This window comes from Pristiophorus japonicus, chromosome 1, assembly GCF_044704955.1.
Source record: "Pristiophorus japonicus isolate sPriJap1 chromosome 1, sPriJap1.hap1, whole genome shotgun sequence".
In the NCBI taxonomy this organism is placed as follows: Eukaryota; Metazoa; Chordata; class Chondrichthyes; family Pristiophoridae; genus Pristiophorus; species Pristiophorus japonicus.
The window spans coordinates 166,224,320-166,238,932 of record NC_091977.1 but is presented as its reverse complement, the minus strand read 5'-3'; positions in this window follow the sequence as shown (position 1 = coordinate 166,238,932).

Genomic DNA, 14,613 nt, shown 5'->3' with positions numbered 1-14,613 from the left:
AGTGCTTTGTAAGTCTTGGTGCTTTAGGTGTAGGTCATCTCTGCTTCCTTCTATTTTTTATTTATTAATTAATTGCATTACTTTTTGGGCTTTGTTTAGTGCTTTGTAAGTCTTGGTTCAGGTCCTCTCAGTTTCCTTGTACTTTTTATTTGTTATTGAATGCTTATTTTTGTGCTTTGTTTAGAGATTGGTGCTTTAAATGTACTTACCTGCGCAAGGTTTTTCTGTGCAGGCCACAAGTGGCCACATACGCTGGTCTAAGTTAGTTTGGAGCAACTATTTATTAGCTGTCCAAACTTGCTTAAATAGCCAAAACAGGTGTCGGTGGCTGATAACGCCCCCTTTTGAAAAAAAAACAAAACTAAAAAAAAATCCTAATTAACTCACTTGCACTGGCGCAAATTAAATGTGCAGAATTGCGATTTTTAAGATACCTCCAAAAAAATCAAGTTGTTCCAAAAAAAAACGGAGCAACATCTGGCCAAATTTGGGCCCTGTAGAACTGAACTGATGACAATAATCATAATTGAATGCTGGAGATGTAGCTCAAATTGTGCAGCTGTGTCTGTGACCTTTATGGCTGTTGATTTTTATATAATCCAATTTTTTCAGCTCTGCTGTATTCACCACTAACTGCAGAGGCAGTGACTTTGAAGTGTCTGATGGAAAAAAAATGCTGTATGTCATAGAAACTGGGGAAAGGGCACATTGCTTTCTTTTCTGTGTCAAGGAGCTGACCTGTCAGTTTCCACTGGAACAAATTTGCAGTGACAGTTTCCAGTTTCCATAGATTGCACTTTTGAGTATACTATTTCAACCTGTATCTTGACTATCTGGTTGTAAATTATTCTCATGCTAAATTATTCATGAAGTGCACTCCATCATGTCATACACCTGGTTATTGACTAAATGTAACAGACTTCAAAGTTTAGCCCTGGATGCTTCCAACACTTCTGATGATGCCTGAAAAATAATGCATTGTGCTTTAAATATAAAAGTGTCAACAATGTGTGGTACTTTATAATTGATTTGAGTCCTCACTTTATATCATTACCCGGGGAGCTAAGATTTGTTTTTGACCATTGATGCATAGTTTCTTATTTTAGCAACTGTTGAAAGGTTTAGCTTTGGAGGGAGTGAAACATTGTAAACAGGAGTAGAGCAGTGCTACTCACAATTGCGCAATAGTTTTATAAATTTGTGCCAGTTTTTAATATATTTGCCCAACAACAGCTGGAAGATCCCACCAAATTCTTTGTGTGAGGGAGGTTTTTTATTTATGTTCTTTTACTGGAAAAGGATTCTTGCCCGCGATGTTATGAGTCTCGGAATTCACCCTACCAGATTCCAACTAGTCTGCAGCTTAATAAAAAATAAAAAATACCTTGGGGAATGGTCATGGACTTAGTTCAGCTGTGGGCTGCTGTTCCTCCCTAGCAGTACAGCATTAAATGGTGGTTTGAATACTTTAGTGGGTCAGAAGTCATATCATGCATTAATATTAGTATATAAATGGCACTGCTAATTGTTGTGGAGCTAAAATATATAAAATAACAGCTTAGCCCTTGAATCCAAGCTATTATCTGTAGAAAATCAAACCCTTGTTTTTCAGTGTTAAAATACTAATATATATTTCATAAGATTGCGAAGGCAATAAATTACAATCTATTGATGGTTATAAGACATTTTAACTAATTGTGGTTTAAGATTTTGTAGATTTTGTATTATTTTGCAGTAAGTAGAAATGTGATCACCTTAAAATTCTTTGTTGAAGGTTCTAGCAGTAAGTGTGTTTTCATGAATAAATTAAAGAAGCAATACAAGAGCCATCTTTGTACAGCCCATTGGTGTGTTAAAGTATCACATAATGAAGCAGTAGGATTTAAGTGGCTCTGGCCATTCTGTGGCAGTGCTTCTCCAAAGGACAGGAGAGAAGATTAGCTTTCACTACTTTCATCCACCTGGTTCAAGAACAGCCATTTGACAGAGGGCTTGGACAAGTTGTATGTCTACTGTCTTAGTTGAAAATGTTACAGGGATCCTAAAAGAAGTAGAAAATAAAATTGTAAAATTGTGGAGGGAGCTGTGGAAAACTTTTATTCATAAAGGCTTTTTAGTTAATTCAATGTTACTTAGGTTTGAATACATTTATTACAATTAGAAACATAGAAACATAGAAAAATAGGTGCAGGAGAAGGCCATTCGGCCCTTCGAGCCTGCACCACCATTCAACAAGATCATGACTGATCATTCACCTCAATACTCCTTTCCTGCTTTCTCTCCATACCCCTTGATCCCTTTAGTCAGGGCCATATCTAACTCCCTCTTGAATATATCTAAAAAATTGGCATCAACAACTCTCTGCGGTAGAGAATTCCACAGGTTAACAACTCTCTGAGTGAAGAAGTTTCTCCTCATCTCGGTCCTAAATGGTTTACCCCTTATCCTTAGACTGTACTGTGACCCCTGATTTTGGACTTCCCCAACATCGGAAACATTCTTCCTGCATCTAACCTGTCCAGTCCCGTCAGAATTTTATATGTTTCTATGAGATCCCCTCTCATTCTTCTAAACTCCAGTGAATACAGGCCCAGCCGATCCAGTCTCTCCTCATATGTCACTCCCGCCATCCCTGGAATCAGTCTGGTGAACCTTCGCTGCACTCCCTCAATAGCAAGAACGTCCTTCCTCAGATTAGGAGACCAAAACTGAACACAATATTCCAGGTGAGGCCTCACCAAGGCCCTGTAGAACTGCATTCCTATACTCAAATCCCCTAGCTATGAAGGCCAACATGCCATTTGCCTTCTTCACCGCCTGCTGTACCTGCACGCCAACTTTCAATGACTGATGTACCATGACACCCAGGTCTCATTGCACCTCCCCTTTTCCTAATCTGCCGCCATTCAGATAATATTCTGCCTTCATGTTTTTCCACCAAAGTGGATAACCTCACATTTATCCACATTATACTGCATCTGCCATGCATTTACCCACTCACCTAACCTGTCCAAGTCACCCTGCAGCCTCTTAGCATCCTCCTCACAGCTCACATCACCACCCAGCTTAGTGTCATCTGCAAACTTGGAGATATTACACTCAAATTCTTCATCTAAATCATTGATGTATTTTTTAAATAGCTGGGGTCCCAGCACTGAGCCCTGCGGCACCCCACTAGTCACTCCCTGCCATTCTGAGAAGGACCCGTTTATCCTGACTCTCTGCTTCATGTCTGCTAACCAGTTCTCTATCCACATTAATACATTACCCCCAATACCATGTGCTTTAATTTTGCACACTAATCTCTTGTGTAGGACCTTGTCAAAAGCCCTTTGAAAGTCCAAATACACCACATCCACTGGTTCTCCCTTGTCAACTCTACTAGTTACATCCTCAAAAAATTCTAGAAGATTTGTCAAGCATGTATCATAAATCCATGCTGACTTGGACCGATCCTGTCACTGCTTTCCAAATGCGTTGCTATTTCATCTTTAATAATTGATTCCAACATTTTCCCCACTACTGATGTCAGGCTAACCGGTCTATAATTACCCGCCTTCTCTCTCCCTCCTTTTTTAAAAAGTGATGTTACATCATCTACCCTCCAGTTCATAGGAGCTGATCCAGAGTCGATAGACTGTTGGAAAATAATCACTAATGCATCCACTATTTCTCGGGCCACTTCCTTAAGTACTATTTATACTTGTATATTGTATATTGTGTTTGAAATGTGCAACTTATTAGGTGGAAAGAGTGTAAACTTTTACATAAGGTTCATAATTTAGTCCAAAAATAGCTTTTAGAGAGTTTTTAAAAAATGTTGTGAAATCTTGTATTCAATCCTGAAGAGGTTAAATTTATATATATTTTTGGAGTCGGTGTATATTTTGATTATATAATACTTGTGTCTGGAAGTGAAATACCAAGGTCGCTAGAGGGACCTTGGAGTGCATGTTCACAGATCTTTGAAGGTAGCAGGACAGGTAGACAATGTGGTTAAGAAGGCAGACGGGATATTTTCCTTTATTAGCCGAGGCATAGAATATAAGAGCATGGAGGTTACAAAACTCTAGTTAGGCCACAGCTCGAATACTGTGTACAGTTCTGGTCACCCATTAGAGCAAAGATAGGATTGCTCTAGAGAGGGTACAGAGGAGATTTACGAGGATGTTGCCAGGACTGGAGAATTTTAGCTATGAGGAATGATTGGATATGCTGTGGTTGTTTTCTGTGGAACAGAGGAGGCTGAGGGGAGACTTAATTGAGCTGTATAAAATTATGTGGGGCCGAGATAGAGTGGATAGGAAGGAACTATTTCCCTTATCACAGAGGGGATTATCAACCAGGGGGAAACCAGGGACCAAAGTAATTGTTTGAAGGATTAAAGGGGAGTTGAGTGCACATCCAAGTATTTTGTTAATTTGGTGAGGGTTTCTGCCTCTACTAGCCTTTCAGGCAGTGAGTTCTAGACTCTCACCACCTTCTGGGTGAATAAATTTCCCTTCATATCTCCTCTAAACCTCCCCCCAATTACTTTATACCTATGTCACCTGGTTGTTGACTCCTCTGCCAAGGGAAACAGGTCCTTCCTATCCACTCTATCCAGGCCCCTCACAATTTTATACACCTCAATCAGGTCTCCCCTCAGCCTCCTCTGTTCTAAAGAAAACAGACCCAACATCTCCAATCTTTCCTCATAGAAAAAAATTTCCAGTCCAGGCAACATTCTTGTAAATCTCATCTGCACCCTTTCCAGTGCAATCACATCTTTCCTGTAATGTGGTGACCAGAACTGCACACAGTACTCCAACTACGGCCTAACCAATGTTTTATACAGTTCAAGCATAACCTCCTTGCTCTTGTATTTCATGTCTCGACTAATAAAGGCAAGTATTCCATATGCCTTCTTAACCACCTTATCTACCTGGCCTGCTACCTTTAGGGATCTGTGGACCTGCACTCAAGGTCCCTTTGTTCCTCTAAATTTTTCAGTGTCTTACCATTTAATGTGTATTCCCCTGCCTTGTTAGACTTCCCCAAATGCATTACCTCACACTTATTCGGATTGAATTCCATTTGCCACTGTTCCACCCACCTAACCAGTACATTGACATCTTCCTGCAATCTGCAGCTTTCTTCATTATCAACCATACAGCCTATTTTAGTGCCATCTGCAACATACCTCAACATTCAAGTCCAAGTCATTGATATATACCACAAAAAGCAAGGCACCCATCACTGAGCCCTGCGGAACCCCACTGGATACCGCCTTCCAGTCACAAAAACACCCATCAGCCATTACCCTTTGCTTCCTGCCTCTGAGCCAATTTTGGATCCAACTTCCCACTTTGCCTTGGATCCCATGGGCTTTTACTTTCGTGACCAGTCTGCCATGTGGGACCTTGTCAAATGCTTTGCTAAAATCCATATACACTACATCATATGCACTGCCCTCATCGACCTTCCTGGTTACCTCCTCGAAAAATGTAATCAAGTTAGTCAGACACGAGCTTCAATTAACAAATCCATGCTGACTGTCCTTGAATAACCCATGTCTTTCCAAATGAAGACTTATCCTGTCCCTCAGGATTTTTTCCAATAATTTTCCCACCACTGACGTTAGGCTGACTGGCCTGTAATTATTCGGTCTATTCCTGGAAAATGATGGTCAGAGCCTGTGCTTTTTCCTCTTTTGCTTCTCTTCAGAGCCTGTAATACATTTCATTCGGGCCTGGGGATTTATCCACTTTCAAAGCTGCTAAGATCCTTAATACTTCCACTCCCACTATTTTTATCTCATCTAATATTTCACACTCCTCCTCCCTCATGGCAAAGTCTGCATGGCCCCTCTCTTTTGTGAAAACAGATGCAAAGTATTCATTAAGAATCATATCCACATCTTCTGCCTTCACACAAAGATTTCCTTTGTGGTCTCTAATAGGCCCCACTCTTTCTCTAGTTATCCTCTTGCTCTTAATGTATTTATAAAACATCTTTGGGTTTTCCCTGATTTTACTTGCCAACATTCTTTCATGCTCTCTCTTTGCTTTCCTGATATATTTTTTAATTGCACCCCTGCACTTCTTATTTTCCTCTAGAGTCGCTGCAGTATTGAGTTCTCGGAATCTGTCATAAGCTTCCCTTTTTTTCTTTATCTTACCCTGTATGTCCCTTGACATCCAGGGGACTCTAGATTTGTTGGCCCCACCCTTTTTTTTAAGGGATCATACTTACTCTGTACCCTCAGGGTCTCCTTGAATGCCTCCTGTTAGCGCGAATGTTTTCCTGGAAGAATCACTTGACACTCGGGGTCGGTTCCAACGCCAAAACGGCCTTTATTACGCCGGCGGGGAGAGCGCCTCTGGTTCAACTCTAGGCACTCCACTCCACCGAACAAAGAAATTCATCGATATTTATATGTTTTACAATAGTTCATTCCAGTTACTCAGCCCATGTCAGCTGGACACAATCCAATTGTAATGACTATAAATTTCAAATCGATTCCACTGGGCCACTGGAATTGGCCCCCAGGCACCAGGGGACTGCGTGATCATCTCATGTTTTAGCTGGGGCTTATTCATGGCCTCGTGATATTCTCCAGAACCCCTTATCTCTACTGTCCTTGGGTTCTGCTTGGGTGCAACCTCCTTATCCTTACACAGTCACAGAAATGTCTTTGTTCAGTATTCTGCTAGGACATCTTGTCTGTGGTTTGTTGATTAAGAATGTTCTGCTGAGCTCACCCTTTCCAGTGTTCCTGAACATGGAACTGCAGTGTCATCAGCTACCCAAAAATGTAGTCAAGCTAACTGTTAGCTGAATTCCCCTAGTGCTTTGCAGAATCTCTGGCAGCCATTTTATAACTGGCTACCATTTTACACATACATATATGAATACATATATTCAGCAGGTGCCTTTGCCTTTGAAAGTGCACTGCAACACTTCCCACTGCTATGTCACTGATTTACCTCAAGTAGCTGTTTCCAGTCACCTTGGCCAAATCCGATTCAGCTCAGCAAAATTGGCTTTACCCCAATTGAGAACTTTTTTTCCTGGTCCACTTTTTCCATAACTACCTTAAATCTTACTGAACTATGATCACTAGCACCAAAATGCTCTCCCAATAGTACCTCTTCCACCTGCCCCTCTTCATTCCCCAAAACCAAGTCCAAAACCGCCCCCTCCCTTGCTGGGCTTGTTATATACTGGCTGAAGAAGTTCTCCTGAATGCATTTTAGGAATTCAGCATCCTCTGTACCATTCACACTGCTTTTTTCCCAGTTAATATTAGGGTAGTTGAAATCCCCCATTATTACAGCTCTACAGCAATTTGCCCACATATTTGTTCTTCTATCTCCCTCTGACTGTTTGGGTGTCTATTGTACACTCTCAGCAGTGTGATCACCCCTTTTTTGTTCTTCAATTCAACCAATATGGCCTCATTTGATGAGCCCTATAATATATCATCCCTTCTCACAGCTATAATTGTTTCTTTAATTAACACCGTGATCCACCCCCTCATTTTTTACCCCCCTCTCTATCCCGTCTGAAAAACCTGTAACCAGGAACTTTGAGCTGCCATACCTGTCCTTCTTTCAGCCATGTCTCAGTAGTGGCTATAATATCGTATTGCCAAGTGTCTATCTGTGCTCTCAGCTCATCTGCCTTATTCCCCATACTCCTTGCATTGGAGTATATACTATTTAGCTCCTGTGTTGTCTATTTTCTAGCCATTGTTTCCTCTGTCTTGCAAATTCACTTTCTACTTTTCTGCTGCCTAATTCCAGTTTTGCTTCTCTCCCCACTGAATCTATTCTCTGGTTCCCATCCACCTGCCAAGCTAATTTAAATCTTCCCCAACAGCATGAGCAAACCTTCCCGTGAGGATACATTAACATTCTTACATCTGCACTTTCTGTCAATTCTTCCCATCATAAATTATTATATCCACATTTATAATGGAAACTGCCTATGTAAACTTGCCACACTATAATTACACCCTTCCACCAGTGCAGGAGCTGAAACAGCACCACTGGCAGGAGCGTGCAATTGCAGCATGGCAAGTTATTTGGGCAACTTCCATTATAAATGTGGGCATAGAAATTTATAATGGAAGCATAAACTAAGAATAGAATGCATGCCTTTAAAATTAGGACTGAATTAATATGTACATGTTTGTGCACATTTCCTCTCGAATTGCTGTGCCCATATTTACCATGAAACCTGCCGCTGTAAACTTGCTACAATGTATTTACACCCTCCTACCAGCGGTGATGCTGCAGCATATCAATTTTGCAGAGAAACTCCTATGCTCCAACCAAATCTACTTCTTTGCTTTCCAAATTGCACTAAGTTTTTCTACTTAACTGTAATTAATATATAAAACTAAGGACAGAATGTTTGACCTTAAAATGGGAATATTATTTGCGTTACATTGGCACGCCCTGGTCCAATTATCTTCTGCCCTCTAATCCCACTTGACCTGAAGGTCACACTTGGTCTGTCTCACTGTGTGCAACGTCATGAGAAAATCATGGTTATTGTGCACAAATGCCACACTGAAACATATGTTGCTGTACAGCAGCATACTTCAGTTATGTGTTTGACTGGGACTGATGCCCATTTTATAACCTAAAACATTCTATAACCAGCAAGAACAGATGTTGAGTTCATTAAATTCCTGCATCCCTGTTTGACACATTCAACAAATGACAGGAGTTAGTTTCCTCCAAAGGGAAAGAGAAAGGGAACAGAGCCAACAGTGATTGATGCAAAGTCATAGCCCTCTTGAAAACTCTTTCCTTTATCATTAATCAAAACGGAGTTAACTGACCTTTCCTGGTTTTAACATTTCAAATGAACTAGGCATTTTTTGTATTAATGCAAAAGAAACATATTAAAAAATCATTGTACATAATGTATTATTTTATATTTGAAATATATTTTAAAGATGCAGCTTCTAGTTCTGTTGCCATTTCCTACTCTCTGTGGTCTCAGTGTGGATTATGTGCCAATAGTGGTGCATCATCAGTGATCAATAAACAATAACATTGTGGTATAGAAAGCAACATAATTATATGAATCTTCACAGTAAATGTATCATTTTTTTAATCTAGCAGGCATAATTACAGATTAAGAAAGATATACTTCAATTTTTTGAAATGTTTGCATTTCCACCTAACCCACAAATACGGATGCATTTTATCTCTACGAACAGTTACTTTTGGAATTTGTACAGTAAAGTGATATTTAAAGACTACTATAGAATAAGCTTCAATTGGCTTCACCATTGAGTATTCATCTGGCAAATAAACCCACATGATTAATTGTTAAAACAAAATAGTTATTTATAAGTATGTATATTTATTTTAAAAAGTAAATTAACTGCAAGGAGGCTCGCTATCTGATTGAGGCTGTAGTCCTAGCTGCACTTCTAAAGCTCTAGCATCATAGAAACATGCCTGGGACGGTTCTGTGAGTTTGTGCTGGCTGCCACCGAGGAGTCTCGCTTGCCAGCTGCTCATATTGGGGAATCAGGGGCAGTATGCCTGTGATTTCTAAAATGCATGGCTGACAGATGAGGTCCATTGCTGGCAGTGCCAAATGGGAAAATTACTGACTGTCCCACTGCCCATTGAAAGCATTAAACCATACTGGGAACTTCGAGGCAGAACACCATTTTCCTGCACAAAATTTTGGAAGATCATGGTAATGATATAACTACATTTAAATAATAAGCGTAGAAATATTAAATAAACTAATCAAACTCAAAGAAGATAAAACCCCTGGTCCAGACAGATTACATAGAATCATAGAAATTTACAATGCGAAGGGAGGCCATTTTAGCCCATCGTGTCCGCGCTGGCCGATAAAGAACTATCCAGCCTAATCCAACTTTCCAGCTCTTGGTCCGTAGCCTTGTAGGTTATGACACTTCAAATACACATCTCAGTAGATTATGAAACGTTACTGCAAAGCCACACTCAACCTCATCCTGCTGTGCCACTCATCACATCCCCATCACTCTGCCTTCCCTACCTGTACATCCTTACTCACACCAACTTACCTTGCACCTCCACCCATCCCTCTCTCTCTATTTACATTATCATTTACCCATCTCACAAACCACCCCTCATACTCACCCCAATCCTTGTCAAATCATACCAAGTAATAACACACAGGGGTAGGCACTTCGGTCTTTTAGTCAGTGTTCATGTGCAGTTTTTGTTAATGTATTGTCAAACATTTAAATATGTATTTTCAGCACTTTGCCTTTCTGGACAGATTTGTGTGCACCTTTGGAAGTGGCTTAGTGAGATGTAGTTGGGGAGACTAGAACTAGGGGGCATAATCTTAGAATAAGGGGCCGCCCATTTAAATCTGAGATGAGGAGAAATTATTTTCTCAGAAGGTTGTGGATCTGTGGAATTTGCTGCCTCAGAGAGCTGTGGAAGCTGGGACATTGAATGAATTTAAGACAGAGATCTACAGTTTCTTAACCGATAAGGGAATAAGGGGTTGTGGGGAGCGGGCAGGAAAGTGGACCTGAGTCCATGATCGGATAAGCCAAGATCGTATTAAATGGCGGAGCAGGCTCGAGGGGCCATATGGCCTACCCATGCTCCTATTTCTTATGTTCTTATGTTCTTATGAATGGTGAGACATAAGGGTACTCCCCGCAGTGGTGATGAGTGTGAAAGAAATGGCTTGGACATTGCAGGGAAGCTTTATGGTGCTGGTGTGGGGTGGTGCCAACCTGGTGCATCATGTGGCAGCCAGGATGGACAGTGTCAAGTGAAGTAAATTTGGCAATGGTTAGGCCATCCCTGGCCTCCCAGGCAGCAATGTGGTCATGTGCTGATGCCCTGTGTCCTGTGCAGCATCAGGTGATTGCGAAGAAGGTTGGTGTTGTTGCTGGTGTTGCTGGTGTGACGGGTGATTTTGGTGTTGGGGATGATTGTGGTGGGATTCTGAGGCCCAAGGTGATATTTATTCAAGGGCACCGATGCTGATGGAATAGATGGCAGCTGAAGTTGAGTTGACAGAAGCGATCAATCAATGGTGAGAGAGTTGTTCCAAGGAGGTGACAGTGGATAGAGAGTTCACTCCAAACACTTCCAAACTGCATAAAACTCAAAAGTGTCTTCCAAATCCTAAAGGCTCCAACTTCTAAAATTGGAAAGTGAAAAGCTTTACCCAGAGAGTGGTGAGAATATGGAACTTGCTACCATAGGGAATGGTAGCTTTGTACCACTTTTGCAGCTGTCATCTTTTCAGACAAATGGAGAGTGATTGAAAACTCGACCTACTTACCTGACGTGATCCCCAAGCGCTGGGAACCTGGTGAAAAAACTGGAAAAATGGTAAGTGGATGGTAAAATAAGAACATAAGAACATAAGAAATAGGAACAGGAGTAGGCCATACGGCCCCTCGAGCCTACTCCACCATTCAATAAGATCATGGCTGATCTGATCATGGACTCAGCTCCACCTCCTTGTCTGCTCCCCATAACCTCTTATCCCTTTATCATTTAAGAAACTGTCTATTTCTGTCTTAAATTTATTCAATGTCCCAGCTTCCACAGCTCTCTGAAGCAGTGAATTCCACAGATTTACAACCCTCTGAGAAAAGAAATTTCTCCTCATCTCAGTTTTAAATGGGCGGCCCCTTATTCTAAGATCATGCCCTCTACTTCTAGTCTCCTCCATCAGTGGAAACATCCTCTCTGCATCCACCTTGTCAAGCCCCCTCATAATCTTATACGTTTCGATAAGATCACCTCTCATTCTTCTGAATTCTAATGAGTAGAGGCCCAACTTACTCAACCTTTCCTCATAAGTCAACCCCCTCATCCCCGGAATAAACCTAGTGAACTGTCTCTGAACTGCCTCGAAAGCAAGTATATCCTTTCGTAAATATGGAAACCAAAACTGCACGCAGTATTCCAGGTGTGGCCTCACCAATACCCTGTATAGCTGTAGCAAGATTTCCCTGCTTTTATACTCCATCCCCTTTGCAATAAAGGCCAAGATTCCATTTGTCTTCCTGATCACTTGTTATACCTGCATACTATCCTTTTGTGTTTCATGCACAAGTATCCCCAGGTCCCGCTGTACTGCAGCACTTTGCAATCTTTCTCCATTTAAATAATAACTTGCTCTTTGATTTTTTTCTGCCAAAGTGCATGACCTCACACTTTCCAACATTATACTCCATCTGCCAAATTTTTGCCCGCTCACTTAGCCTGTCTATGTCCTTTTGCAGATTTTTTGCGTCCTCCTCACACATGCTGTTTAAATACCTTTTAACAAGGTATTAACTATTACAATTGGCTCACTCGCCGCTTAGAATTGGGGCTGTTAACAACAGGTAGACCCAGCACTTGGGATTCTGACATGGAGGCGGGTTCCTGACCCGCTGTCAATCTTTCATATTTTGACAGCGAACCCGCCCTCTGAGCGCCGGCAAATTCTGGCCAGAGAAAGTGTTTCCACTTCTTGTGAAGAGCAAAACTAGAGGCCATCAATATAAGACAGTCATTAAGAAATCAAATAGGGAATTCAGAAGAAACTTATTTACCCAGAGCGTGGTGAGAATGTGGAACTCGCCACCACAGGGAATGGTTAATGTGGATAGTATAGATGCATTTAAGGGGTGGCTAGACATGCATATGAGGGAGAAGAGAATAGAGTGTTCTACTGATAGAGTCAGATGAGGAAGGATGGGAGGAGGCTCGAGTGGAGCATAAATGTCGGCATGGACATTTTGGGCTGAATGGCCTGTTTCTGTGCTTTATATTCTATGCCTCATGGTATGATTTAAAAAAAATGTTTTAACTTATAATAATCTTGTTTTGAAATTAGTCATGGGGTGTATTTGTCAGATGAATATATGAGGATAAAGTGATTGTAGGATCTTATTGTAAAGAGTATTTCTTCACTGCTGAACCTTGTAAACAACACTACATAGCTTAAAAAAGGGCAGAGATTTTATGTCATTTTTAATATAAAATATGTATTTAGTACTTTATTCTGCTGCACAAACAAATTTCTTTTGCAAAACTAGTTTAATTATGTAATTTTAAAGGAAATTTTAAAATTCCTCCATTGTTTAAAAACAAGATAATAAACTTCCACTATAACCTTGTATAATGCCCTGAAAATTGAGGTTAATAACAATCTGCCTGTTTATAATTTAAACATTTTGGTGTTCTTAAAATGTTTGAGTACATTATACTATAAATTGAAGTAAAAAGATTAAACAGACTTCTGTGCCATGTATGATAATTACACAGTTAAACTCGTTCCAGATTGAGTGATAAAAGATCAGCTACCCAAACACTGAGGTCACTGGATGATGGCCCAAAATTGTAAACTTTTTACAAGTCTTGATAATGAGCATAAGATCAAAATCTCTGTATTATTCTTCCCCGCTCAAGATATGAAATCATAGCACTCTCATAAATGCTTTATGCATTTCAGTAGTTAGTTTATATATTTTCATTTATATGTCCTGTATTCTTTAACATCTGTAAAGATAAGTTATCCCAAATCTATATCGGAGATTATTTCTAATGCATTCATTTCCTAATGCACATACCTTTCCTAAAGTAGCCTGCATTTTAGAGCTTAGATCTAATTCAAAAGTGGCATTCGAGAGCTTAGCATCAAACCATCAACGACATCTTGAAGGGAACTATTAGCTGTGAACAAGTGTAAGATACTTATCAAAGTTAATCTAAAATTGCAAATCTTCTAGCAACTGTTATAAATAAGACAAAGATGATCCTTATATTTATTAAGACTACCTAATAAGTAATACAAGCACAAGACGAATGGTCAACACTCTGGAAACTCTATCAGAGAGCAGCTGCTAAAAGGATAAGGAATGGTAAAAAAAAAACACATCTGTATCCTGAATTAAAGTAACCTTACCAAAAATTAACAGACAAGGGCCTAGAAATTGGGGAATGCTGGAAACCTGTCTGTAACATTGATGGCCAAGGATAATGGCCGCCAGCCAAGAGAGCGCAGGCAGTGCCGACATTTTGGTACTGCTTGTTCATTAACATCAACGTGACGGTGATTTTCCAGTGCCACGCACTCTTTGCAGCACTAATCTCAGAAGGAGGCCAAAGGTTGCCTCTGTCTCCCGCTTGCAGTATAGGGAAATGGTAAAGAAAGGAGCGACCTGAACAGTTGCCTTATGTGCTGCAAAAATATTAGCTGTCACCTGACATTTGTCGACTTTTTTATTTGTTTATGATATGAATGCAGATAAAAAAGATCTTATCACAGATCATCTTCAATCGTTGCAATGGAGTTCACCCATTGATTGATTGGTAAAAGCATATGGTCAATTAGCATTGTATAATTCATGAAGGCTCAATAATTACATGAAATTATTCTTAGATAATACATATCCTGGAGCATATAATGCTGGCTCATTACATATATTTCTCTATATAATAAATGGGAAACTGAAATGTCTATATTCCCTGTTGTGTTGCAAAGACTGAGGTGCATGACTGCAATTGTAATTCCCAACAGTGAATCCCGTGATGCCCGCTCATTTATGAAAAATAGTTGAATAAGTATCTAATCTGGGAACTA